Genomic DNA, 27,622 nt, shown 5'->3' with positions numbered 1-27,622 from the left:
CATGTGTGCTAGTTATGTACTTAACAGGTGTCCTACGAAAGCTTTGTAGTCTATTACTCCATATGAAGCATGGCATGATAGAAAGCCTTCTATTGAGCACATGCGTGTTTTTGGCTGTTTGGCATATGCTTTGGTGCCACAAGTGCAATGCAGAAAATTGGATGATAAGGCTGTCAAATGTATTTTTGTTGGTTATAGTGCTGAAAGCAAAGGTTACAGGTTGTATCATCCGCAAACAAAACGTATTCTGGTTTCACGGGATGTAGTGTTTGTGGAAGATTCTGTTCAGCCCTTGCTGTCATGTACTAGAGACAGTAATGTAAGCTCACAGGACATTTATGACACTTTGTTGCCTCTTTTCAGTGGTGGAAATACGAATGTAAGTTCCAATGAGGCAAATGTACAGCCTATGGGGGTTTCTGAAAATGTTTTAGAACAACCTATTACTGATGCAGATGTACATGATGAGGAAAGGGCTGAAAATGAGCAGGCTAGAGGTATGCCAAAATGGCTGGTGCACACTTTGCGTGACAGTAAATTGGATGCACCTTTATCTAGTCGTACTCGTTCAGGCTCTCGCCATGCATCTTATGCATCAGATTGTTATGCTTTGGCTGTGTCTAGTTTACATGATGTTGAGGAGCCTCTGTCTTTTGATGAAGCACAGAATTCAGAAAATTGGATTGCTGCCATGAAATCAGAATATGATGCACTTATAGAGAATGACACATGGACTTTATGTGATTTGCCTCCTGGAAAAAAGGCCATTGGTACGAAGTGGGTTTACAAGTTGAAACGCAAGCCGGATGGTGAGATCGATCGCCATAAGGCTCGACTTGTTGCAAAGGGTTATGCACAACAAAAAGGCATAGATTATGAAGAGACTTTTGCTCCCACTTGTCGTATGACTACTGTGCGTTTTCTATGTGCATTGGCAGCTCATTTTGGTTGGGATGTACATCAATCAGACATTGTTACTGCTTTCTTGAATGGTGACATATTTGAGGAAGTTTATGTAACGCAGCCTCGCGGTTTTGTCATAAAAGGACAAGAGGACAAAGTGTGCAAATGTAAGAAGGCTTTGTATGGGTTGAAGCAATCTCCTCGTGCTTGGTATGAGAAAGCTGACACTCATTTGGTTAAACGAGGCTTTCGTAACAGTCCAACAGAAAGCACATTGTATGTAAAGCGTGAGGATGATGTATTTCTCATTGTGGTTCTTTATGTTGATGATTTGCTGATCACTGGACCAAATGAGAGACATATTGCTGAATTTAAGGCTGATTTGAATGCTACTTTCAAGATGAAAGATTTGGGGCTGTTGCATCATTACTTGGGTATATAGTTTAAGCAGTGTGATGGTGGTATTGCCTTGTGTCAGAAAAGTTACATAGAGACATTGCTATGTAAGTTTGGACTTGAGGATTGCAAACCTATTGCCACTCCCATGGAGACAGGTTTGAAGTTGAGTCTACATGATGCTGGCGATCCTGCTGATGTCACTCTTTACCAAACTGCTGTTGGCTGCCTCATTTATGTATGCAACACCAGGACAGATATTCAGTTTGCAGTCTCGCAGGTCAGCAGATTTATGGCATAGCCCAGGGTCTAAGCATTGGCAGGCTGTCAAAAGGATTTTCCGCTACCTTAGTGGCACTTTACATCTTGGCTTGTTTTATCCCAAGGGGGGATCATTGCCGCCAGACTTACATGCTTTTTCGGACTCAGATTGGGCTGGTTGTTTTGACACGCGAGTGTCCACAAGTGGTTTTTGTTTCATGCTTGGCAGTTCATGTATATCATGGTTGAGCAAGAAGCAACCTACTGTGGCCACTTCGAGTTGTGAGGCTGAGTACAGGGCAGTCTTCACAGCTACGGTTGAGTGTGTATGGCTCAGACGCCTTATGGCTGACTTGGGTGTTGGAAAGGACACTGCCAACACTATCTACACTGACAGTCAGAGCGCATTGGCAGTTGCGAGGAACCCAGTTTTTCATGCTCGCACAAAGCACATTGAGGTGCATTACCACTATGTCAGGGAGAGGCTCTCAGCAGGAGAGATCAGCTTGGCTTATGTGCCAACACAGGACAACCTTGCAGATCTTTTCACAAAGGCATTGTCTCGTGAGAAGCTTGAAGCTTTCCGCAAAGCTTTGGGCTTACTCCCCTTTGTGGACTGATCCTGTCCTCAGGGCATGGCACTTCCCTTTACTCATGTGCCAGCTCTCGTTCACCGCATCACTCCAGGGGGGATTTGTTACCATATACATGTGGTAGTGATGTGTGTGAACACACTAGGACCGCCGGGGCATTTTTTCCCTCTTTAGGAGGTTTTTTCCCCCGTGCATTATATATACACCCATCACTCTAGGGCTATCTATCTTTCCATTGCACACTAAGTAACACACTCTCTATTGTGTGCCTTGAGCTTCCTTCGTCTTCTCCAAGCTGTGTGTGTTTCTCTGCAACCCTAATTCCAACAAACCAAGAGGAGTGCGCATCGTAGTAATTTCCCTGCTCTCCAAAGCTAATTGAAATTGATCATATCCAGAGTAAAGATCATCCATGGAGTAAATAGATCTACCTGCAAAGGCCTCAAAAAATTCATCCACAATTGGGCCAGTACCCACATTGCGGGTTGTTGCCTTATTAACCGGCTGCATGTCTTGTATGAACCTTAAAGTACCATTTTTCTTCGGAACAATTAACCATACGTTGGAGTATGGCACACATAATGGCTCCAAAATTCCCATTTGTATCTTCTCATTAAGCAAATCGATAAGCTTTGGCAAGTGAGCTTTAGGAATTGGAATGAGACGTAAGCTCCACGACATGTGAGGAACAATGAATATTACCATAGGTGAAACAACACTTGGGTCCACACACTCAATCTCACCCAGCTCAAAAGAAAAAGCTTTGCCATGTTTTTTGAGCATACCTTGAAAGCACTTGATTTCCTCTTTGTTGAGGGCACCATATCCTCCAATCTTCAGCTGCTGTAATGTCTCCTTATTGAATTTATGCCTATTCTTTCTAATCCTGAGCATAGGCCATTGATAAGCTTCTTTGATCACCCCATCACTTCTTTTGGTAGAGGTATAGCCACTAGTCTCACTTTCTTTGCAACAGTCTTGTACTTCGTCTCTACTTGTGCTTCATCTGCTTTACACAAGTCATCCTCAATATGCATAAGTGCCTCATATATGTCCAACTCTTCATACATGTCCATCGAGTGCACTTTAACAACTTCAGTTTCACTTTGTAACATGTATTACCTGATATCCTCAAGCTCTGACATAGTGTCAACGTAAGAAATCTCTTCGAAGATCCTTGAAATCACATCACATCCCTGCAATTCACTTTGAATACTTGAAACATATTGTTTCTCCCACTTAGGTAAATCATTAATTTTTTTAAAAGATTATGAACCCTCAGATGTCAATCCCAGAAATCTTGAAGAGAAGGTTTCTCTGTGCAAGAACTTCTCCTCACTTGTACCACCATAGTCCCACTTTATAGTGGCACCCCGAGAAAATCCTCTGCAACCTGTGTTCTTTGAACTCTTTGTGTATCTTTGACATTGCGAGATCACTATACTGTCCTTGTTCATGGCATGGGTCAACACATATAGTCAAGAATTGAACCGCTTTCTTACCATCTCGGCTCCTAGCCCTAGCATAAGCCGAGCCATCATCTATCACCTTGGTTTCCATTCTCACAACCGTAATGTAGGGATGTCCCAAAATCAATGGATAGGAGGAATGCTCTTGTATAAAGACGTTTTGCTCATCATCATTGACATCCCCAATAGTTACCTTGATGTTTGCACATGCACCATAAAGATCACCTCGTATTAGAAATAATATGAACCCTCTAGGGGCCCTTTGGTATTAAAGTTAATTAGAGGCCAACCAATGAGAAGAGGGTGGTGGACACACTCTATGCCCTCAAAAAAGTAGGGGTGGCAAAGTAGTTTTACACTTCTTAATGGCCTCTTACCTAGTGAGAAGGTGGGGGATGTGGATTGGGGGGGGGGGGGGGGGGGGGGGGGGTACTGGGCTACCTGGAACCTCCAACTTCCTTCCTTTTTGATCCGGTTTTGAAAAAAGCCCAAAATTTTGAATTTATTTAAAAATTTTCAAAACTCAAATCTTATCTTCCTAAAACCCTTCTAAACCTATTTTACGGTCAAAAAAACACTTTTTTGACCTCAAAAAAGTCAAAACGCGCACCAAAAAACCCTAAAATTCAAAATTTTTCAAAAACTTTTGAAACATCATTTTTTACTATCCAAAGCCCCCCCAAAACTAGTCCTCAGTCAAAAAGTGATTTTCTCTCTCTAGAACCCCCTTTTCTAACCCTTCCTTGGTTGCACCCATCACAGTCACCCTCTACTCCAACACTTTCTCTCTACACCATCTCCATTTGTGCAGCAAAGAAGCTCCTCTCTCCTTCCCTACCACCTCCCATTTTTACACCAAGAAAGGGTTATCCACCTTCTCCTATCTCTATTGCCACAACACTCCTCCCTCCCCCTGTCTCACTACCACCTCCCATTGGCACACCAAGCAAAGTCATTCACTTTTTGCCACCTACATTGTAGCAACAAGCAAGGTCCTGCTTCTCCTCCTAATTTTCTTTTTTCACCCATGGCCAGCTCTACTCGATAAAGGTGGCCAAAGGATGAGGTCACAACACTTGCATGCCACAACACAAGAGGTATAGATGATGAGTGGGTGCCACAAGAGTTCACCAAAGGTGCTTGGGTATACATGTAGCCGTTTGCTATTGGCCCTCACCGTGTGTAAAATTGTGCAAACTTGGATCATCATTGGAAAGGAAAGCTCCTTGGCTTCAAGAACCGCAAAGACAATGGGACTGTAGCCATTGTGCAATATGTTTTCTCAATGTCAAGCGTGCACTTGCAACAACCAGCTTGATTTTCAACACATTGTAAGCACATGTCTTGAGAATACAAAGCTAGGTGTAAAATCACAGTGTAATTTTTTTATGGATTCATACTTAAGATTTGCCATGCATTTATAGTCATATTTCCTCCACATTGGTGGAGGAGGAGCCACTACATAGTCTCTCTGGCACATTCAATGCTATACATGCGGATATTGGAGCAACAACTTTCGCACATCTTTGCCCAACCAAAGTGGTTCAAAGAAGCATTTTCCTCTGTTCTCACTCCTATATTGTGCCTACTTCTACACAAGAGTTTTGCAAAACTTGAACCCATCAAAGTATCTTCCTTATTAAGTATGGAGTGGCCACAATCAGATTTGTGGTCGGTAGCATCTTTCAAGCAAAAGATGATAATAGATGTCCAAAACTCCTTGAAATATTCTAAAGCTTCTAGGTCTGTGGGCTTGAGTTGGTGTTTTCCTATTCATTCTTTCGTGCATATTTTTAAAGAGTTTGGATTTGTGGAGACTACCACAATGCTTGTATGTAAAGATGTGCATTATGAGGAATTAGGAAGACTTTGGTTTTGTGGAGGGCATGGACAATGGAGATATGTATCGTTGTAAGGTTGGAGCTTCAAGTATTGGGATGCGCTATTTAAAATCCCGCACCTCATCATACATACAACTTCACTATGATCATTGGATGTAGAAGCTTGGAGTGTGGACTCCCTTAAAGAGTGTAGATGGCGCTATTGCAAGATTTGACATTGCAATGAGGATGCCAAACGATGCTTTGGAGGTTGTCCAAGTGAACAAGCATTGGACTCTCAATAATGTGCAAGAAAATTTGGCTATTATGGGTGCTGAGGACCTTCAACAAGCGCAATTTCGTTTGCAAGGTCACAAGGTGAGAATCCTTTTACCACATTTTCACTATATCATAGTTTGATAATCATTGGCTACTTATTGTAATGAATGTCTGCAGATTGGGAAAAGAATGGAATACAAATTGAAGGTCGAGGAGGATTGGGACATGGATGGAACTATGCTAGTGATCTTATAGCTTTGTAACTCTTGCAGTGTTGGAAATAATCCCTGCTATAATCATTATGATTTGCTTCGAAAAATTTTGACTTTAAATATAATTTTTCACATTGAGATGAAAGTTCATTTTTGGTGAAAGTGCCTTTTTTTTGTGGGAAAAGTGCCTTCTTTGAAAAAGGGACCATTATAAAAGAGGGGCTGCATAACTCATTCAAACTTTTCACTTTCGCAACCCTTGAGCTCGTCCACTCTTTGTCTGCACCCCGGGGTAGATATGGACGCTGGAGAGGGGGAATGGGGAACACACTCGACACACACGCAATGGCCCCTATATAGCTCAAGGTATTCACAACACTCCTGTCCTCTTAAAAAAAACCTTCAAAAATGACAATTCACGCTAGCAAGACCTCACTTGCACTTCACAAAATTCACACACGCCCTGCATAATGGCAAGACAGTGGTCACATCGATCTTGCCCGTTTTTCGCTCTTCCACATCTCAACACCTCTCTCTTTCTCTCTCACACACAAAGGGGCCCCGGGAGGCGCACACGCTCACATACACCGGCACCACACAGTGTGGAGACGAGCAAAGAAGAAAAGGGGGGAAGGGAGGAGAGATGATGCCAAAAACGACAATGATAGCTTCTCCTTCAATGAAAAAAGCCATGTACAAGATCCATGTAGTCTGCTCTATGCTACACCATAGCCATCACCAATTCGTATAGAGGGGTACACACCTCTCTCACCACTCCAATCCATCGGCACGCACCTCGACAAAAAATCAAATGTTGTCTTCATTTGCATAGTATCTCCTCCTCGTGGTAGCCCTTGCTAGATGCCTCTTTTGCAAGGCGCTCACCCTTTTGAGCTGTTTCACAAACGACGCTTCACCATGGTGTGCCGGCTTCGACCGCCGAGCGCACGAAACTTCTCTCTTTTCTCCTCCTTTTCTCTTCTTCCCCAAAGAAAATAAAAACTCCCTTCTTCAAAAACCCTCCTTCTTTTTCCTTCACATCCCTTTTCTGACTTTTAGCAAAACTCACAATTGTGAGTGAATTATATTGAAAGGCCCAAAAAATTACAAGGTCTTGACATGCTCTTGTTGAGCCATGACATCGTCCAGGGACCATGATTACATCGGCTATCAGGGAAACCATCCCTTTTCTTATCTCCCCTTCAAAACTTGTTTTTGTCCCCTTAGGGTAAAGGGGCCAATAAAATACCGGCCCCCTTGTAATGGGACCCTGGACTCCCCAAGTTTAAGAAAACTTTTCTCCAATAATGGGTCACAAGTTGGCTATTGCTAGGCTAGTTAGCACGTCTGTCTAGGGGGTTTGGGCCATTGGATCTGTGATTAAGCCTTGCTGGCCGCTTTGGCTCATTACTCCCCTTGGGAGTGGCTTCCCTCTCACACCCACTTTTGTTACAAAGGAAATGTTCGTCGGCGCCATACTTTCTCTGCAGAGATCGCTTCATCACCATATTTTTTCTGGAAATAGCAATAGTGGTGCTTTTTCAAATGCGCCCCTCAACAATGTATTCCGTGCAACACACAGATCGGGAGCCCCCTCGCGGCTTAGGTGGCCTAAAGTTGGCCCCCTTACCCTAGCTCTTGAATTTCCTTCCTTTTCTTTTTCCAAGTCCAGCCCCCACATACCTTTTACATTTACAACAAAGAAAACTCAAGCATTCCATTTGCACGTTATCGGTGCTCCATGTGCTCTAGTTCACCAAACCCCCCTCTCATCAAGACACTGGCTCCAAAATCTTAGCACTTTGCCGTATTTCGACCATCTCTTGCCCTCGAGAAACACATTCAAAAAATGGGAAAAGCCACGTGAAGATCCCTTTCCGCCGTTCTTGCCTGCCAACTTGAGTTGGACCTATCTTGATGCCCATGACTTCGATCAACAAGCCGCCAATTTTGGCCGACTCTGCACATCACATGCAATTTTCCAGAACCTTGGCGAGCTAAAAAAGATCCATGTCAGCATGCCTATCAACGCGGCCCAGTGAGCAAATACCCAACTCCGGTAAATATTCCACAGGCCATAACTTGCTCGTTCAAAGCCCGATTAATAATCCAAAAAACCCGGCATGCTCCACAAATCAAGATCCACACATTTGTCTGCTTATCCCAGCTCTGACAACCTATCATTACCTGCCCTGTCCGTCGGGGATCTGCAAGACCTTCGAACTTAAAATTGACATAACTTTCACACTGTGGCTCCGTTTGACGAGCTGTCTGGATGGGCTTCTAGAGCATCTCAAGCACTACATTTGTAAACACATTTCCCACATTTTGGACACCTTGACTTGCCATCCCAATTATCCCACTTTGTAGGTCTCCCTGGCCTAAAAAACCACCTTAAGCATACATTTTAGCTTCCACTTTCCTGCCCAGGGCCTTAATACCTCCTTTAGCTCTCTAGCTTACACTTGTATATAGTCTTAGCACTATATAGCACACCTCACAGAGGAGACCAACTTTGCCTACACTAATGCCTCCAGAGCCTCTACATTTGTACAATGTATGTGACAAGAGGCAAGGATCTATGTGTGTGTGTGTGTGTGTGTGTGTGTGTGTGTCTTCCTCACCCCAAGGAATTTTGAACATCATGATTGTACCTCTGCATAGAATCTGACATAGACGACAGTGACAGTGAAAGTAGCAAGAGCAGTGGGCTAAGTGTAGGGTATATTGCATTGATTGTGATAGTGTGCGTGGTGGTCTTGGCCCTGCTAGCATCTGCAAAATGTCATAATGGGCACATGGTGTGTCTTCAAAGGGAATCCTTTGAAGTAGTTCTTGGGGAAAATATGTCTCAGCTTGATATCGTGTCGTTTTCAATTTCAAAAATGTCAATTGAGGGCAAGGGGAAAAGGAGAAATTATGCCCCAAAATAGAGAAAAATAGTGTAAAAACCCAAAAAATAAACCTAATTTTCTAAAATTTCCTCTTGGGAAGGAATTTTGTATGTTTGGATAAATGATTTTTGCTAAGCACTGCTTGGAAGCTAATTCAGGTGGGGGATTTTGCATTGTGTGGAGAAATGCTAAGAGGGCACAACAATTTGGAGAGAGGGAGTCTACATTTGATTCAAGACCTAGAATCAAAAGCACCAATGCAAGAAAGAGGAAGGCCAACGGCAAAATGTGGTATGTGTGGATGGGGGAGAAGGAGGCCGCAATAGCTAGCAATAGGAAACACGAGCTACAATGGCACCTTTGCTCTTTGTTAATTACTCTTCATACCATAATTTAACAACATGACCAATTAATTAGGAAGAATGTAGTAGGGAACGTAGGGGTTGTGAACCAAGGGCTACAAAAAGGAGCCGATACACGCATCCACGCTTAAGAAGTAGACATCACGATTGCACAGTGGAAGTGTATGGCAAGTGACATGATGATGAGGGTGGAAACACATGTAGTGCATGCATGGATAGCTGTAATAAGCTTTTTGAGTTGATTGAGACAAAGAAGTCTTTGTTTGGTTTTATAGAGGGTGGATCCCACACAAAAACACCCAATCTCAAAACAAACACACACAAAGAAACTAAAAGCCATGTCTCGCCAAGATCTTGGAGGGGCTCCAACACTTGTAGCACACATGTGCAAGAAAGTGAACATGCTGACTAAAGCAAGAGCTACAGACTGTGTAAACAGTCACATGCTACAAGGTAAATATAGGAACTTTACCTAAATGGCACTGAAAGAAAGTAGGACATTCAACTTTTTCTAGGTTTTTTTTTCCGGCTGCAACAATAGGTGATGAAGTGCATCGCTAGACTGGATGGGTAGCTTACCTGCAAAATTTGTGAAAAAACTACCACTTTATCGGTGTTATAGAATATTGGTGGAGCATTGTAAGCATTGTAACCACTTGGTGGAACCTCACATTAAGAAGGCGACGAGGACTTGGAGCCCCTATAGCCACTCAGTGGGACACAGTTCTAAGTGTAACACTAAGACTAAGCGGCCAATCAATTCAGTTTTGAGAGTGCTAAAAGCTTGAACAAAAGGATTTTAAGCACAGTCCTTATCCAAATATAGCAGGCCTCTTAGCAAGATTAGGAAGTTGGGCCTCAATTCTACGATTAGACCTCTTATGTATCATTTTCTTATAGTGTTGAACATAGCTCTACCTGCATAGACACACACTTGGAGAGAGAGAGAGAGAGAGAGAGAGAGAGAGAGAGAGAGAGAGAGAGAGAGAGAGAGAGAGAGAGAGAGAGAGAGAGAGAGAGAAGACTTTTGAAGTAAAGATTTAAAAATTGAATATAAGAGAGAGAATAGAAAACCAAATTTGAATTTAAGAGAAATAAAATGAAAAAATGTTTATTTGCATCATTCTCTCATGAGAGAAAGATGGAGACCTTAAATTGTGGGCTCCAAGGACTCAAGTTGATGAGCAACATGTATCAGAGTCCCCATGCAACACATATAATAAATTTAATTGGAATTAACTATTCATATAGTAGAGGGCTTAGCAAGAGCAAACACAAGCAGTAGAGCATTGAGGGTGGTGCAAACCTATGGTAGTAGATATGAAGGAGCTCAAAATACTTGCATGAACTTGTCTGTGAAGAGTTGTAGTCTACAATTCCTTGGCACAATATAGTCGTTTGCTACTATAGTACATGGGAGCCCCTTGGGAGAAGGTGACTCAAGTCCACTCTACACTAATGTAATGATTCTATCTAGATATTCATGGTGATTGATAAGTGTTGCTTTAACTCGCTCTTGCTATGTTTATGGTTACCAACTCTATATTGAACATAGACGAGGGTTGGATGGCTAATGGAAACACTACCAATGTTGTTTGCAAATTTTTTTTAGGGTATAGTTGTGGATTGTGGTGTCCTTAGTAGGGATCCCTAAGGGCTGGTTTACAATATACTTAGGTCCATGTTAGATGCAAGCACCAAAATGGACCCTGAACAAAGCAATTTGTGTGATTTTTGTCATACAGGATGCACCTTAACTAAAGTCAAAATATATCATTTTTCAACCAACATGGAAAAATGTGTGTGACAAAGGCGTGTTGCTAGATTTTCATGACCCATGGACAACCATAAAATAGTAGGTCTATGCAATTTGTTAAAAAGTATAAAGCTATGTGTGACTCTATAAAATTTTCTATCTATAGAGCCCCTTATATTGTTTCTAATAAGTAGAGGGCCTTCTAAAGTAAAAGGGATTCTCAGTGTTGTGTGCTCCCATATACCAATTTGCAAAAAAATAGTACTTCTTGCTATTGGCTTATTATGTTACCTCATCAGATTGTGGTTTCAAAGTCTACTTCACTATCTGCACCCAATCGACAGTGTAGTGATGGCAACTTATACTCTCTCTCTCTCTCTCTCTCTCTCTCTCTCTCTCTCTCTCTCTCTCTCTCTCTCTCTCTCTCTGGTAGCATGTGTCTCTATTACTTCTTTGACAAGAGGGAGAAGATAGTGCTATTGAGATACACTCTTTTTCTTTTCCGAATATACTTTTTCTTTGCATTCATATATTGGTGTAAGATGTCTTCTCACAGTCTTCATCCCCATTTGCAACCAAGCTAGCTTTATTTCTGCATTCTTATATAACCAAATGCAATCATCTATGCTTGCATCTTAACAGGATGTGGAATTTAGCAAGATATTTCTGAATTCTTATATAACCAAATGCAATCATCTATGCTTGCATCTTAACAGGATGTGGAATTTAGCAAGATGTTGATGAAAGCAAAGAATTTCATGATGAGGTTCTTAGTATTGGCCTCTTGAAAGAAAATGACATCATTCTTGGGATTGCATTCTATATGCTAGGGTTGTAGGATACATACAAATATTTGTGACAAGGGTTAACTCCAGACACACTTGCAAGTTGGTCATGCACATAAAGTGTACTATATTTTGTACTGCTTCAATGTTGTTTCTTGGACGTACTTATGTGCAAGGTATGTAAAACATGGACATGGTAGAGAAGTTATGTATTGATGCAAAACAAGGGCCCATATATGATGCTTGCATCATTTTTGAACATATGCATGATGTGATTATTCGTCAACATCAATGCTTTGGTCCACATGTATGCCAGTGTTTGTTGAGTTCCTTGCTTGCAATGTGGTCTCTTGAAATGCAATGTTTGAATGAATTGCCCAATAAGGACAAGACCAAGCAACATTGCATGAATATGTATTCATGCTTAGGAAACATATTTTTTGATATGTATGCACTTTGTAGTGTATCTTGGAGTGCTTTCTATTCTTGGACTACATTTACTGCAAGTTATGGGCTTGGACAAAGAAGCTCTTGGTCTATATTATTGGTTGAAAGTGAGGGCCTCTCAACAAATACGATTAGCTATGCTTGCATCTTTAAAGGCATGTGTCTTTATGCAAGGACTAGGAAAAAGGCTCAACATATATGCCATCAAGAATGTCATTGGTTATGAGTGCATTTTTTGTAGGATGTTCCCAACATCTATGAGGCAAGAGTGGAATAAAGCACTAGCTCGTTTTGACAAATACGGATTGAGAGTTTTTGCTCTATATGCAATCATCTATCCTTCATTGTGGAGGCATGTGGCATTATGAAACATGTTGACAAAGGTAAAAAAATCATGATGAGTTTGTTAGTGTGGGCATGAATCATACAAACAAACATTAGTATCCCGATTGCCTTCTATGTAAGGAGTTTCATAGGAAAGCAATCTTATGATGAGGTTGGAATGGTTTCTTTGTAACAACATAGTAGGATACATACAGATATTTGTGATAGTGGGTACCTTGGGAGGAAACATGCTCATTCATCAGTATGTATGCTAGTGTTGTGTATCTCAAATTGCTCCCAATTTAGGATGTTTTTTTGAGAGTGCACTTATTGCAACGTATGTCAAGGTCATATATGTAAGACAAGGTATTGGTTAATGCAAAGTGAGGACTCCTCTCCTATGCTTGCATCTTGGTGAGCATATGCACGGTCAGATGAATAGTGAGGGGTAATTTTTGGTCCATGCATTTTCCAATGTGATGCACTTTTTAAAGCCTTAAAAAAAAAAAAGAGATCCATGTCCATAATGTGATCTCTTAAAAGCAAAGAGCGTTCACACAACATACTCAATAAGGGTACAGAAAAGAAGCATTGACTATGTTCGTGCTTAGGGAAGAAAGTGGTTAGATGTATACAAATTTGAGTGTATCTTGGATAGATTTCTTAAAAATAAAAATAAAAAAATGGCACAAGTTCTTATAAGAGCGTAGCATTTCATTGAAGAGCTACATTCAAGGATTTATTCTCTTTGATGGCACATATTGTAGGTTGTGTCCAACATGAACAGGATAAAGAAGCTCTTGGTCATTTTTTATGAATATAGAGTGAGGGCCGTTTATTAAATATGATTAGATATGCTTGCGTTTTAATGACATGTGTGTCATTATGAAAGAATTGAGAAAATTCTGTTGTGGCATTGTGAAAGAACTAAGAACATAATGTTGTGTTGTTCTGTTAAGTGGAGAACAATTAAGAGAAAACATTTTTGCTATTTTTGTTCAAAGAGAGAGAGAGAGAGAGAGAGAGAGAGAGAGAGACAGAGAGAGAGAATGTCTTTTTTTTTTCAAACAAAATGACTCACAAGGAAAGAGAGAGAAGAAAAGATCTGCAATGCACACTATGGCATCAAATATATCCACTACCTAACCCCACACATATTTGACAGATGAAGGGTTCAATAAACTGACATCTCTATGATCAATTACTTCAAAAAATTTATTTAAAAAAAAAATCCAATGTCACTTCATAAGACTAATGTGTTCCTTTTCAAAGAGTAAAGTAATGTCTTGAGCATCCTCTTTCACTTTGTGTGTGTGTGTGTGTGTGTGTGTGTGTGTGTGTGTGTGTGTGTGTGTGTGTGTGTGAGAGAGAGAGAGAGAGAGAGAGAGAGAGAGAGAGAGAGAGAGAGAGTCACTATTGATTGCCTGCAGTTTGGACAGGAGAGATTATCTCAAAAGAGAGTGTATTTAGACACCTGGGAGACCCCATAGGGGTGGACGTAACCCACAGTCAAAGATTTCAGTGGGTCATTGAAAAAATAAGTGCCAAAATGAGAAGGTGGGAGTTTGTTTCCCTACCCTTCCAAAGCCGATTAGAGTGATCAATGCTTTTATGATCCCGTATATTGCTCTCCTCAGCCCCGTGCTAGAAATAATTCTTAAACCCAGTGAAAAGGTTTCTTTGGAAGAACAACACAAAAACCTCTCGGCCATGGCAATGGGCTAGATGGGAGGTAGTTGCTCGGCCGGTAGACCAAGGAGGGCTCGTTATTCTTAACCTTGTATCTGATGCTGAGGCCCTTTGTGCCAAATTTATGGTCTCATTGGCTAAACAGGACCAAGCTTGGGCTATCATGACCAAGCAAATGCTTGATGCAACAAAACTGGGATCGAAAGGGGGAAAGTGGAAGGGGGTTGGAATGCATGAAAAACTTCTTGCCCCGAAGTGGTCTTATCTTAGATCTAGTGGACTCTCAGGGGAGCCGATGAGGAAGTGCAAAAGTTCTACTGAGGCTTTGGAATGGGGGGAAGTAACCAGATACTTTAAGAACTCCATATTGCACTGGTCCCCTTGGCTCTCTAAAATATTGGGGCCACCGCAAAACCCTTACTGGATAGAAATGGCAAGGAAGGTGAATAATAAGGGACTCGTTTGACTAGAGAAATTCTGGGATGGCAACAGGAAGTGTTGGAAAACGACTGACTCTTTAGCCATCCAATTTCAACTGGATGGCTTTGAGATCTTACTAGTCTATAGGGTGATTAAAGAGCTTGATAAGGTGGTGATGCTAATTTGTGAATCCAACTTTGAATGGGACGCTTGGAGATGGCCCGGGAGTAGCCTCTTTTGGAAACCACACTCTAAAGGCATTTACCATGCATTAATGCACGAGGATAATTGGTGTAGCCCCCTCAACAAATTATGGAAGCACTGGACGGAAAAACGGTGGGAGGGAGTCATGGAGAACATCTGGAAGCCAAGATGGCCTCAGTATATAAAGATATTTCTGTGGAAAGTGATGTGGGGTGCTCTGTCGACGGGCATAAAGATACAAGAAAGAGGCATTGGGTCCGATCGTTGCTCGAGGTGCAGAATTGCCAGTGAAGACCTAGTCTACCTTTTCATGGGATGCCAGGAAATCAGGGGCATGGCTGGGAAAATATGCAAGTGGTTTCAAAGGACATGGCAAATTAAGTTCTTCAAGAATGATTTGTTCTTTGGTAGTAACATGATGGGAAGTCCTGCTCTTCTCGTCTGCACTCAAATAATCAGGTACTACTTCTTGCACCATATTTGGCAAGCAAGGAACCGCCGCGTGTTTGGGGGGGGATCTAGCTGTGGTGGAAAGCTTTTGTGAAATCATGCAAGAGATCCACGTGATGATCCACGTGATCGGAGGCAAACAAGCCTCAGAAGACTGGTCTAAAACAATATATAACATCTTATGATAAGTAAAGCCGGTGATTGAGTAGGAGTGATTTCTTTGCCAAGCAGATAACTTGTAATCCTTTGACCCTCAAGGCTCCGTCTGACCTTGAGGATTGGTGTATATTTTTGTTCTTAATACTATCCACTCACAATTGTGAGTTTTACAAAAAAGAAAAAAAAAGATGTCACTATTGATAGTTAGATGGAGTATTGTATTACAGATTTGGAGGATGATCTAATTTGATAAAGAAGCATTTAAGATAGTATATTTGAAACTTCATTGTGGAGGCATAAATGATGTTTTAACCTAGAGTAGGGGAGAGGGAGAAGAGGGCTACCAAATTGGATCTTGCCTCTTCTTGGCCCCCGCAGCAACTTGCGGGTCACATACTAGTATATATAATTGAGCTTAAAATTTTCAAGAAAGGAGAGGGCCTCCATGTGTCACTCTCTCCTTCATTTCAAGAACCTTAAGAAACATTTGGTTTGAAATGTAAACCTGAAGGGTAGGGTAAAGGGGACAACTTAAGTCCACCTAAGAGAGGCGGCGAATTGCAAACAACATGCTGCATTGTTTTCAGCTCGGGGAGGTGTAGTCAAGAGCTCAACACAAGGACAGTTTGAGGTAGAAGTCGCGTCACGAACTGTGAGACACAGAGAACGCACGACATGAAAGAAGTTTTAGTGTGTAACAAATCGGCCGTGAATAAGAAGCCACCAATATAAATTGAGACATCTTGTCAACGAGGCTCGAACTGAGGATCCAACGACGAAGATGAAAAGTTGCCTTCCGCTAACCACTCCTGTGCTGGCTTCTATGCGTCTCAGCACTAGATTCAAATAATTATAATAAAAGGGGCCAACAGGTTCTAGGACAGGAACCCGGTTTTTTATTGGCCCCTTTATCCTAAGTAGCAAATGTGCAGGTCACATACTAGTATATATAATTGAGCTTAAAATTTCAAGGAATGAGAGGGCATCCATGGGTCACTCTCTCTTTCATTTCAAGAACCTTTAGAAACATTTGGTTTGAAATGTAAAATTGAAGGGTAAGTAGCAAGTAATGTGATGGCAGAAAATGAAAAGACTTAGTTTTGACTTCTCAGTTATCAAAAAATCACAATACTTAGTACTATATCTATATTATATTATTTAAACTCTTTACCAACTCCATGGAGTTTCACTCTAGCCTTCAATTTTGAAGGGTAATTACTTTTAATTTTGTAAAGGGTGGCTCTACTTCACATTTTGAAGGCCGTAAAGAACATTGAGCACTATATGGCATGGGTGTGGTTAAATGGGATCAAGGGTGGAGGTGACAGATCATGACATGCATGCATTGTAGACCATGCAATTGGCACCCAAATTTACAAATCAGCTTGTACTTACAATGTAATGCATAAGAGTACCAAGATCGTCAATGAAATCATGTGAGCGTGGTGGTTAGAGCCCATGCCTTGAATAGAGTAGGTCATGGCTTTGGCGTGCAAGGTGCAATCTTGAGTAGCTTAAATGTACTTGCTGGCCCGCATTTACTTTCTCGCCTTGAATTTACTCGACAATCCAAATTGGACGATCGCAATGTCGATCCCATTGGGATGTGCCCGGGCTAGATTGTGCGGAGCATAAAGAACTCCCTTTTCCTTTCTAGCCTTGAAATTTATGCTTGAGCTTTAGGAAATGTCGAACTTTCAAAGATTTCACACATTGTATTCTCTCTCTCTCTCTCTCTCTCTCTCTCTCTCTCTCTCGCATGTGCGCATGAGCGTGCATGTGCATGTGCACATGCGCGTGGGTGAAGCACCACGTTTTTCAGGAATGTAGAACTTCACCGGCATCAACAATTGAAATGGTTGTCTCCGCTATTCCCATTCCACTACTAGTTAGGGAGCATGAGGTTGGCAAATTGGCTTGCGAGAGAAGTTAGAACTACAACACCACAAGTCTAGGGCTCTTGGTCCCAACTCGGTGGCCACAGCTCTTGCGTGTGTGTGTGTGTGTGTGTGTGTGTGTGTGTGTGTGTGTGTGTGTGTGTGTGTGTGTGAGAGAGAGAGAGAGAGAGAGAGAGAGAGAGAGAGAGAGAGAGAGAGAGAGAGAGAGCACTCGTGTCTAGCCCCCATGGTTGCTGTGTTAGTTCCATTTAGCGCTTCTCCTCTGCATGTGACGAGATTGGCCTTGCAACTATACTTTTCGGCCTTCATTTCTTACCTCCCTTCCACACAAGTGGTGTCATTGTTGGCTGCTCTTCTTGTGCCTTGCTCAGCTACAAGATGGACGTTAAGAGCGGAGGAGGTCCTTCCTACACACTCACAACATATCTTCCATTGGAATTCTTAAGCTCAAGGTTTGAAATATAAAACTGTTGTGGGAACTATTTAGTTTTCAAGAAAAAATGAAACTAGTTATGTTACCTTTCCAAGCAAATAGACACCTACTTAGAAGTGGAACCAAGATAGGCAAGTGTCTATGTGTTACCCGGATCGAAATATCAGGCCCTATTGGTGGCAAACACAAATTCTTAAAGGAGAAATGGTCGCAAGCTGAGATCAAGATGTTCATAGTGTGAGGAAGGTTTAGACTTTTATTGGCATTGCAATAACATGTGTGGATTAGATAAGGTGGTGGGAATCTAGGATCTGGATGTTTCACGAAGGATCATAGGTTGTGACTTATTGCATGCCTAAAAAAGAGTAGAACGCTAAACTCTACCATTGAGATATGAATCATATATAACAATATGCTATTCATAGATATTGAAAATATAGTAAGAGCATGAAACCCTCTAAAAATACCCTTTTCTCTTGCACATCTTCTTTCTTTACTATTAAACATCATAGTTGACAAGTTTTATAGTCGTTCTAACATGTTTTTCTTTTTTTGCATTGCCCATTGCATTGAGCTTAATGCAATGGTGTAAACTAAGAGCATAGGGAAATAGTATGAATTAGTCCCTTGGCATTGACATGATACACACCATTAAAAGCTTACTTGGATGCCAAAACAGGGCCCCTTAATCACAAAATGTGTTGATCACCCATGCCAAGTAGGGTGCTCACATTGAAGCAATCATTGTGATGGGAGCAAAGCGAACCCCGAACCCTGACGGCCTCTAAAACACCGGGGACCGAATGACGCACCTCGAGCCTGTCATGGTAAAGCAAACAGGGGGCACCACCTAGCTTTAGCGGCTAGGATGCAAACAACACACCACCATAACAAAGTTTTCATCCAAGAGAGATGGATGCTTGGGAGTAATGATGAAGAGGAAAGGGAATGAGATCAAGAGAGAAAGAGAGAGAGAGAGAGAGAGAGTGGGAGGGGGTATAGCGGCTTAGTACTTAGGCACCACAAAAGGATGGCGAATCCGCACACCCTTCACACATACACAAGATCACTCCAAACACAAGACTAGGAGGCGATTCCGCACACCTCACATGGGCAAAACATTGCAAGAAAACATACTCACAAAACCTCAAGCTTTATTTAGAGAATAAGGCGATGAAATGGGGAGCATAGGGTAGGGGAATGAGAAGGGAGAGAGTGGTAGAGTACATGGCGGATAGGTGGGAGTTGATGGCGAAGACTCGCACGAGGGTTATGGCCATCATCCTTCATTTAGTTGCCCTTCATCTTCCATAGCCCAAGGGTGTAGAGGTCATGCTCAAGACGAGCATGGTGATTGCGGTGATGGTGATGGTGATGGTGATGGTGTGGGTGTGTGTGTGTGCACTAGGCACACACAGTGCATAGTGTACTCTTTGGTGATGTTGTGTGTATGTTTAGTGTGATGGTGACCCCTCTTTATATAGGGGAGGAGGGGGGAGAAATTCTAGAATTTAGAAATGAAGAAATCATTATCTACATAGGCCATGTGACTGTGGGTCCCACTTGTTTGGCTGTGTGTATATGTGCCAGAACAGCAGTCTCATGAGAGAGAGACTAAGAGAGAGAGATGGGTTGATGAAAAAAAAGTGAGAGGTGACATGGAGAATAAAGTAACTACAAGAGGGGAGAGAGGGGAGTGTGTTCAGAGGTGAATCTGTGTGCAGATGTGTGTGAACACAAGAAAAATCAGGTAACCACCGGGTGGGGATGGGTCTGTGGGCACCTTTTTCAATGAAACTGAGTGTGTGTGAGTGTGGGGGAGATTATTTAGCTATAAGACAAGAGACATGGCGCCCTTTAGAGAGAGAGGGGGGTATTTGGGTCATGGGATATGATAGGAGAGAGAAAGGGGGGGTGGGGTATACTATTTTGGAAGATAGGGTAAGTTGCATGTGAGTTAGGGTGCATTATTGGTGAGTTAGAATGCATTATTGGTGAGAGGTGGGGTAGCTTGAGGGGAGAGAGAAAGGAGAAAGGACAAGGGGAAGAGAGAGGGGTTGACCTTTTGAGTGGAGGAGAGGAAAAGAGACACACGGCGGGGCAACAGTGAAGAAAAAGGAGGCAAGGTGGGGATGGGCTGCCCCGCAGGCATGAGGTGGCCTATTTTACCTTTTACATAATCATACTTTATTTTTTTCTTACTTTTTTCCAATGCCTTTATCACTCCCTCCCTAAGAGGGGGTTTTCATGGGGTGGAAATGAGAGAAGAGGGGTATGGGAGCTTGGCTTGTGAAAAGCCCCCATAAATTGCAACACGTTTTGGTGTGTGTGTGTGTGTGTGTGTGTGTGTGTGTGAGAGAGAGAGAGAGAGAGAGAGAGAGAGAGAGAGAGAGAGAGTTTTGTTATTCTCTCTTTCAAAGAGATTTAAACTAATGCTCATAATTTTTTATTCCTATTCTCTCTCTCAAAGAGATTTAAACTAACGTTCATAATATGTTATTTGATATTCTTTCTCTTATAGAGATTTAAACTCTCCTAATCTCTTATTTGTTATTCTCTCCCCTCTCTCTGTCTCTCTTACACACACACACTTTTTTATAACTCTCTCTCTCTCTCTCTCTCTCTCACACACACACACACACACACACACACACACACACACGTGCATGCGCGTGGAATGTGGTCAACATACAAAACACTCCTTGGCTGGCCAAACCTTATTGTACACACTACATAAGCAACATTACATAGAGCAAGCCACATCTTTAAAGGTGTTGGTCACGCGAGGTACAATTATTAGTAATTGATAATTGTGCCTACTATGCTTTATTTTGAGAAATTCAATGATTACTGAGCCTACTCCATGGTCGCGCAAAAAAACTGAGCTAAAACTGAACCTGTGCAAGTGCCACCTGGCCATTGAGCTCCAACCACAAGCGAGTAGTTAGCCTTGAATGCACTTCACGCTAAAGCGTATGCTCTGCATGTGTTGTAGCTGACATAGCCGTGTAACCAGGTCTCTCTCTATCTTTTTCTCTCTCTTAAAGAGGTGAATACAACGTCATCAACATGCGCAAGCTTAAAAAAAGCAAAAAATATAAGGTACAGGTGATAGGCCTTTGCAGTTATGCCAATTTTGGCATACTTACAAGAGCCTTGGCATAGTAGAACTGAGCTGCTTCACTCACGAGACTCACTTATCCACCCAACTTACTTATAATTGAGCCTCGTGTGACCACACCCTAAAGTTGGCTTTCTATAGTTGTTGCTAATCCACGATGTTAGGGACACCTAAGCCATGGGGCTTGACTTTGCTTTTAGAACCACAAAGCACTTGGAGAACCCACGGTTTTGCGACTCTCCTTTTAAAATTTTATGACCGCAGCAACGCGCAGGTCAAATACTAATATACAATGAAGGTGGAAAGTCAAAAGACATTTTCTGTCCATATATCTCTTTTGACTTTCCACCTTCATGTCTTTTGAATTTTCACCTTCATGTGTCTTTTCATTTTCTAAACTCACCCTTCACATACGCACCTAAATTTCACCCTTCACTTATACACTTAATATGTTTTGAAAGACTTTTTATTTTTTTGAAATTGGGGAGACCTAATGAAATGAAATGATAATAAATGGAAATTAAAAAGAAACAAAATGAAATGAGATACAGTAAAAAAAGTCAATGACACAAAAAAAGAAAAAGACAAAAAGTTTGCAGCTGCCATTGATTAAGGACTCGGGAGAGAGAGAGAGAGAGGTGGCCTTTTTTTTTGGCTTCTTGTAGGTTAGTGAGTTTGTGTATGTAGGGGTGTATTCACGTGTGTGTGTGTGTGTGTGTGTGAGAGAGAGAGAGAGAGAGAGAGAGAATGTGATTGTGTATGTGTGTGCAAACGGTGTGTGTGGGGTGTGAATGTGAGAGTGTGTGTGCGTATAATTTTTTATTTTACTTTCTTTTTCAAAAATAGAAAACAATGCAAAAAAGTAAACAAAATTGTCCAAGACTCAAAAATATCAAAAAATGCTAAAATTAGTCATTAAATTAGAGGAAATTTAGAAAGTAGCAAAGCACACTTTGGATCTTTGATTTGCATCAATTTTTTCCATTTTCATTATTTTCTAGATATAATTTTAGACAATTAATTAGTATAAAATTTGCTAAAATTTTAAAAAAATTAGCCAAAAAGTTTACCATTTAAGAAAACAACTTATATAGCCCAATTAACTCAATTCTCAGCACTTAACATATCAAGATTACAACCCAAATCATTTTCTAATGCATTTGATAATCAAATCAATGAAAATTTGATCGATTTTTACCTCTTTTTGTCTAATTTTGATCCAAAAATTAACAATGCAATTAGGCATATCTCTACACATACACTTGATAAACACAACCTGTATTTTGCAATGCAACAAATTACACAAAAAAATATCACTAATTAATAGTTCAATTATGTGTGCAAACACCAGTACAATTAAGTGCAAAATTGGTGATTAGTGCACACACATAATTCTACCAAAAAATTGGAGAGCATTTCGGTGCAATTTTGGCAATCAAAAAAATTAATCCATGACCACGATAAAAAAATCAAGCAGCTCACTGCTTTTTACAAATCAAATTGGCACCAATAAAGTCATTATTTGCACTTGAATGTGTGCAATTTGCCTACTCATAGGCACACAATTGCACCTAAAATTGCCCCTACTTTGATGCAATTAAACTTCAATGAAAGCCTGCAAATAAATCAGCATTTTAGTGGGAAACTTCACTCACATTTATGTTAAGAATCGCATCGAACTCCCACTCCAAGTGAGGACTCCACTCTGTGTGTGTGTATGCGCGTGCGCACGTGTGCATGCGTGCGTGCGTGCGTTTGTGCACGCTTCCAAAACCGCTTTGATCTACACACACCAACACAAAATCTTATGTGTAACTTCCATTTAATAAAAATTAAAGGCATAAGAGCAATGAGCACACATCCAATTAAAGGTTTATCAATGTGTAGCATTGAACGCACATGCAATTATGAGTAAATAGAGGAGAAAATTAGTGAAAATCCCTTAATTACACACTAAAAATCACTCAAAGTTTTATGAAATTTTGGCAATTTTGTTTCACAAGAGTGATTACCAAGCCTCTAATTAGGCGCACACACTTGTAAAACACTCCAATTGTTAGTGGATTAGTGTGAAATTAGTGTGTACAAAGAGGGAAAGCCACAAAATTAATCTACAAGCTACCCAAAACAAACCATATCGCCATTCCTACAATCAACACCAAATCCTCATGGAAGTTAGAAATCAAACCATCACACGGGTGATACTCTAGCTTAGGCGCTCGATCCCCGAAAACGGCGTCAATGTTGACGGTCGTAGCATATAGCACAACCCACCGACATAATGTCAATCCGGTGGATCGAAACCTGGCTAGTGCATGGAGACGTGGATGCACCAAATGCAATGGATTGAGGACTCTAATGAGAGAGGGTAGGAGTTAGTAATTAGAGAAGAGGGAATGCAAGAAGAGATGGAAAGCTCTTCGCACACACACCTCGATCCATGAACTCTCACAAGATCAAGGAAATGATGCTAATCTCTCACTAATGACTAAAATTCACATACAAAATCATGCACACACAAGCATATGGAGGCCAAGATTAGAGAAATGCAATGTCATTGCCTCAACATTAGGAAAAATATGAACCCTCTAGGGGCCCTTTGGGATTAAGGTTAATTAGAGGCCAGCCAATGAGAAGAGGGTGGTGGACACACTCTATGCCCTCAAAAATGTAGGGGGACAAAGTAGTCTTACACTTTTTAAATGGGCTCTTACCTAGTGAGAAGGTGGGGTGGGGGGGGGGGGGGGGGGGTGGGCCATATGGAACCTCCAACTTCCCTCCTTTTTGATCCGGTTTTGAAAAAATCCCAAAAATTTAAAAATTTTCAAAAATTTCAAAACTCAAATTTCATCTTCTGAAAACCCCCTTAAAACTATTTTATGGTCAAAAAAGCATTTTTTGATCTCAAAAAGTCAAAACGTGCATCCAAAAACCCTAAAATTCAAAATTAAAAAAAAATCTTTTTTTGCTATCCAGAGCTTCCCCAAAATTAGTTATTAGGCAAAAAGGGATTTTCTCTCTCTAGAATCCCTTTTCCAACCCCTCCTTGGTTGCAACCATCACACTCATCCTCTACTCCAACACTCTCTCTCTTTACACCATCTCCATTGCTGCAGCAAGGAAGCTCCTCTCTCCTCCCCTACCACCTTCCATTGCCACACCAAGCAAGGCTTATCCACCTTCTCCTCTCACTGCCACACCAAGCAAGGGTTGTCCACCTTCTCCTCCCATTGCCACAAGGGTTGACCATTTTCTCATATCACTTTATCACACCTACATTGTGGCAACAAGCAAGGTTCTTCTCCTCCTCCTAGTTTGCTTTGCTCAACCATGGCCAACTCTACTTCGCAAAGGCGACCAAAGGATGAGGTCACAGCACTTGCATGCCACAACACTAGAGGTGTAGATGATGAGTGGGTGCCACAAGAGTTCACCAAAGGTGCTTGGGTATACATGCAACCATCTGCTGTTGGCCCTCATCGTGTGCGAAATCGTGCAAACTTGGATCTTCATTGGAAAGGAAAGCTCCTTGGCTTCAAGAACCGCAAAGACAAGGGGACCATAGCCATTGTGCAACATGTTTTCTCAATGTCAACCATGCACTTGCAACAACCACCTCGATTTCCAACACATTGTAAGTACATGTTTTGAGAATACAAAGCTAGGTGTGAAATCACAGTGTAATGTTATTATGGATTCATACTTAACATTTGTCATGCATTTATAGTCATATTTCCATCCACGTTGGTGGAGGAGCAGCCACTACATAGTCTCTCCGGCACATTCAATGCTATACATGCGGATATTGGAGCAATAATGTTCCCGCATCTTTGCCCAACCAAACTGGTTTAAAGAAGGATTTTCTTCTATTCTCACTCCTATATTGTCCCTACTTCTACACAAGCATTTAGAACGCTTGAACCCATCAAAGTAACTTCCTTATTAAGTATGGAGTGGCCGGTCCCAGATTTGTGGTCGGTAGCATCTTTCAAGCAAAAGATGATAATGGATGTCCAAAACTCTTTGAAATACTCTAAAGCTTCTATGTCTGTGGGCTTGAGCTGGTGTTTGCCTATTCATTGTTTTGTGCATATTTTTAAAGAGTTTCGATTTGTGGAGACTACCACAATGCTTGTATGTAAAGATGCACATTACGAGGAATTAGGAAGGCTTTTAGAAGAGGACTGGGGTTTTGTGGAGGGCATGCACAACGGGGACCGGTACCGTTGTAAGGTTGGAGCTTCAGGTATTGGAATGCGCTATTTGAAATCCCACACCTCTTTGTACATACGATTTCACTATGATCGTTGGATGTGCAAGCTTGGAGTGTGGACTCCCTTACAGAGTGTAGACGGCGCTATTGCAAGCTTTGACATTGCAGTGAAGATGCCCAACGATGCTTTGGAGGCAGTCCAAGTGAACAAGCATTGGACTCTCAGTAATGTTCGAGAAAATTTGGTTATTATGGGTTTTGAGGCCCTTCAACAAGCACAATTTCGTTTACAAGGTCACAAGGTGAGAATCCTTCCACCACATTTTTAATACATCATGGTTTGTCAATCATTAGATGCTTATTGTAATGAATGTCCGCAGATTGGGAAGAGAATGGAAGACAAATTGAAGGTCGAGGAGGACTGGGGGATAGATGGAACTATGCTATCGATCTTATAACTTTCTAACTCTTGAAATTTTCATATTGATCCCCGCTGTAATCAACATGATTTTCTTCGGCAAATCATGTCTTTGAATATAATTTTTTGCATTGGGATGAGAAATCATTTTTTGGTGAAAGTGCCTTTTTTTTAATGTCTTAAAAAAAGGGTACATTATAAAAGGGGGGCCACCTAACTCATTCACTATTTTCACTTTTGCAACTCCTGAGCTCCTCCACTCTCTATCCACACCCCAGGCTAAACATGGATGCTGCCACAGCCTCTGCATCTGTACCCACATCCACCCCTTTGTCACGCTTCATCCTCTTCCTCGAGGACACCAAATACAAAGGAAAGTTGGACCTCCACACCTTTTTTACTCGTCTCCCTGACCTTGACGCCACAGTTGCCCTTCACATGGATGCATTTGAGGAGATTTCTACGTTCATGGAGGAGCACATCATAAAATATTCTGTATCCATCCTCCCACATGCAGGGATCTGGGTGCCTTGCGATCTTTTGCGCTATATACACAAAGGTGATCGCCCATTCGCCAAGCAGTTGCAACGATTCCAAGAAATTGCAACCAATGCAGGCCATTACTTGGACGAGCAAGCCCCTGGGGTGTCAGCGCTCAAGAAGCGCAAGTTGGGGGTGGAGTACCTTTCTCTGCTCGCAACATTTATCTTCTTGGTGAGCGAGGAACCTGATTTGGAGGAGCTCCGCTTACCACACCTTCAAGTTGGGTCCTTTATCAAGGACACCAAGGAGCAGCCGGTTATCCCCATGAACCCTGCAGCGGAAGGAAAAGCACACCAGCTCGAGTACCCTAGGGGTCTTGAGGAAGTGGTTGAGAAATCCATAGTTGCGGTTGGCCCTAGTGACACTCCAGTGCCACTACCACTGACTGATGTGGCTATCCCAGAGGTAGAAATTAGCCGCTTCTCCTCAGTGTTAGTGGATGGGGAGGAGTTTGTCTTCCTGCATGATTTGGAAAAAGCATTTGGCATGCGCATGGATGAATGCTTGAGCGTGCTATGCAACAGCAGCAAATGTCCCTTAGACAATACGCCAAATGCCTTAGAAAGCAAGCTCTTGCCAGATGGGGACTCTGTTGCTGACACTATTGCAGTTGTATGTGCGGAGGTCCTAGCAGCAGAGCAGTTGCACGTGGCTAATGAAGATTTCCAAGCCACGCAAGCCAAGGTTGAGGATGCTAGGATGCCTATGCCATTATGCAACCTCCCATCTGATGATCCAAAGCTTGTATCTGTGGTGCATGGGACCATTGACTTGGATGCAAAGGGCAACAGGGAGGAGGATGACAAGGAGCAGGAGGTAAACTGTATCCTAATTTTCATGTTACTATTTTATCCTTCGTTGTCTTTTTTCTCAACCTTCATCGGTTTATGACAGGTTGTTGTGGAGGTTGATGATTTTGCTGCAAGGACGGGTGGCAAGCGGACGGGCTTTGGACCTCAAGCTTCCCTTGCGCATTACCTCGGACAACTCCCCCCTGGCGATGTGGCCATTATCCATAATGAATTTACTCCCCAAGCCCATTTTATGACTTTGTCGTTAAAAGCTTTGAGCAAGTTTTTGTGGTTGAGTACCATTGCTCAAACTGCGCATCAAGTGTTCCTAGTGCGTAGATCCCTTGTATGCACAACGTTTGGCACTAGCTTTCGTGGTAAAGTGCTTGCCCAGATAGGGATACATGCTTCCATTGGCTCAACTGACCCAAATGCCATAGGGCAGCCCCTCTTGACTGGGGAGTTGCCTTACGCGCAAAATAGGCGCCAGGAAATGGTCAAAAAAATTGTGAACTCCTCAGATACATGATGTAAAATCACCGTGCTAGAAGGAATAAAAAATATTTGAAATTGTCTCTCTATATTACAAATTCTTTTTAATCTGATTTGTCAATCTTGAAAATTGTTTCAATTGGTGATATGAATTTTTTTTTGACTTTGTTATTTCAAGGTATGTAATTGCAGTCAATTTGAGTGTAATTGTGATTTTTAAGTACCCTAGGGGGTTAGATTATCCTATAAGGGGCAAAAAATGCCTGGCCACAAGGGCGCGCAAATGGCCC

This window comes from Adiantum capillus-veneris, chromosome 18 (assembly GCF_014529385.1).
Source record: "Adiantum capillus-veneris isolate H3 chromosome 18, ASM1452938v2, whole genome shotgun sequence".
Taxonomy (NCBI): Eukaryota; Viridiplantae; Streptophyta; class Polypodiopsida; order Polypodiales; family Pteridaceae; genus Adiantum; species Adiantum capillus-veneris.
The sequence above is the reverse complement of the archived record's forward strand: the minus strand, read 5'-3'. Positions refer to the sequence as shown.